Below are 2,774 nucleotides of genomic sequence, written 5' to 3'. Positions count from 1 at the left end.
TAAAGTTTATCCTGGGACAGCACCAGCTGAGATACAGACTCCTGTGTCTAAACCAGGCCCACTGAGCAGGTGAATCCTTGGGTAAGTTTCCTTAGGTGCACCTTCTTGAATATAGTTCTTCTTGACTCGTGAAATTAAAGTGACACATTATCTACCATAGTACACCCAACTTATAATGCTGGAATTAGCATAGATCACCCTCCAAAAAGGGGGAAAATGAAAGGAAAAAGTAGACATTAGGCCCAAAACATCTCTAAAATTCCAACTAAGCAAAAGCAGTGCATTCTATGATTTGGCCTCAAAGCCAGCCGGTAATTGTTCTTGGCCTCTGGTTCCACTCTAAGGCCTCCTTCCTTGTTCAGGAAAGGAAGCATGTGTTGGTTCTCAGTCTGTTTACTAATTGTTTAAAAAAAAAAAAAAAAAAGGTGGGTCAAAGGCTCCTTTTCATTTTGTACTTTCTCTGGCCTTTTCAGTCCGGGTTGGTGTTATTTCTCAATGCAGAATTCCTTTTAAAAGTTGTGACTTACTGAAGTTCATACTGATAGATTAAAGCCACATTTAGGATCTCTTGGGGATAATCTCTTCTCTACCCTGCATTTCATCTGGGAAGGCTGAGGAAAAATGACCGTCAGTTTCTTAAAAGCTTGGATGTTTGATTGAAGGGATATATGTGGCATATATTTTATCTCTTTAGAGGGTCTTTGGTGTGACATAACCTTTGATCTTTTTGAGGTCTCAATAAAGGATTTTCAGTCATACCCTCAGCTTTAGTTTTCATCTATTTTTTTTCTAGCAGTGTCATGGATTTGATCTTTCCTGAGAGCCATATTATCCTTTGCCATCTGAAATCTCTGACAATTTTCCAAAACTATCGAATGTTTTGGCTTTCTTTCTGTCTTTCTTTCTTTTTTTTTTCAAATCACTTTTCTCAAATATTACTATAAGCAACAAGAGGAAACTAGGCAGCATTTTCAAAGCTATGACTGGAAATCTCCTCCTTGGGAGAAAATTCATTATTGGTCTTGGATGTTTCTGCACCTTTGATATCTTTTTGAGGATGTTAACATAGCAACCAGAATTGGAAGACAGAGCTAGTCTATCCTTCTAGGATGTGCAGCCCAGGAGAATAAAGATCGTGTCTCTCTCTCTCTAGCAAATATTTGTAAGTTTATATATTAGATTCCTATTGCTGCTGAAACAAACTTGATTGCTTAAGTTATAATATCTGTCTCTTTGGCTCATGGCCCCATCCATCTTCAAAGTCATAAATGGCTGGTCCAGTCTTATGCTCCATCACTCTAACATTGACTCTTTGTTATCCCTAGTTCATGGGATTACATTGGTCCACCTAGATAATTCAGAAAAATCCAGAACAATCTCTCCATCTCAAGATGCTTAATTTAGTTACATCTACAAAGTCACCTTTTCCATGCAAAGTAACAATTTACAAATTCTGATGATTAGGACATGGGCACTTTTGCAAGGCAATTTATCCTGCCTAACATTTTCCACATTTTAGACCCCAAAGATTCTATTCTTATTACATAAATTATTTCCTCTCAAAATACAATGGTGGGACAAGGGAAGAATAGCAGTAGTAGACAATCACATTCAAAATGAAATGGAAGGAATAAAAAAGGAGTCACAGAGTCAAACAAATTTGAAATCCAGATAGGCAAACAGCATGTTTTCAAAGCCTAGGAATAATCTTTGGTCCTCAGTTCTACTCTCTGGATCACAGATCCTCCACCCTCTCAGTTATAATTTTATTCTTCAGAAATGCAGCAAAGTTTGCATCTGAGCACATTTATATGTCTGTTTCCTGCTACGGAATGTTGGGACATTAACAGCCTTCTTTTAATTTATTCATTTCATCTTCTGTCTATCCCTTTTGGTCCAAGTTAGCAGTGTTTTTTCAGGTTAAAAGCTTTGTACCACTCTTGTTGGTTTTTCATGTATATTATGGGAATTCCCTCTATTAGACAAAAGGCTCCCCCATAGTCATTTCCTGAAAAATCTGTCTTTATTCCTGGCTTCTGTCCAGACAGCTGCAGTGATCCATGAGCCAGACACCTTCAAATAGTCTTTGTGGGAATGAGTACTATGATCTTGAGTTCTTTCCTAGGCAATAGAAAAGTTTCTAGTCTAACTCTGGTAGTCTCGCTAGAGCACATTCTCCTGAGACTGAATCTCCTAATTTAGCAACTTTTGCAATCCGGATAGGCTAATAAGTTCTCAAATCATTAAGTTCTATTTCCTATTACTTAGTAGTTCTTCCCGCAATATATCTTTTTCTCCTGAGTTTTATTATAAACAGCAAGAAGCAGTCATGACACATCTTCAACACTTTGCTTAGAATTCTCCCCAATTAAATATCCAAGTTATTTGCAAATTTTGCTTTGCACGTAGCTGCAAGAAATAATTCAGTTTTATGTCGGTGAAGAACAAAGCCACATTTTCTCCAGTTTCCAGTAACATATTTATCTCTGAGTTTTTACCAGCAGTACCTTTAATGTCCATATATTTCTATTAACAGTCTGTTTATAATGATTTACAAATTCTCTAAGGTGATCTGTGTTTTCTATAACATGTTCATCATTTCCATGCTTAAATGTCCATATTTCTTTCTTTTGTTTGTTTGATTTTTAGAGATGGATGGATGGGTGGTCAGAGAGAGAATCTTAAACAGGCTCCAGGCCCAGCACAGAACATGCCAGACTTGATCTCATGACCCTGAGATCATGACCCAAGATAAAATCAAGAATCAAATGCTC

The sequence above is a fragment of the Mustela putorius genome, unplaced genomic scaffold, assembly GCF_011764305.1.
Source record: "Mustela putorius furo isolate JIRA1106 unplaced genomic scaffold, ASM1176430v1.1 tig00001826_pilon_pilon_pilon, whole genome shotgun sequence".
Classification (NCBI taxonomy): domain Eukaryota; kingdom Metazoa; phylum Chordata; class Mammalia; order Carnivora; family Mustelidae; genus Mustela; species Mustela putorius.
The sequence above is the reverse complement of the archived record's forward strand: the minus strand, read 5'-3'. Positions refer to the sequence as shown.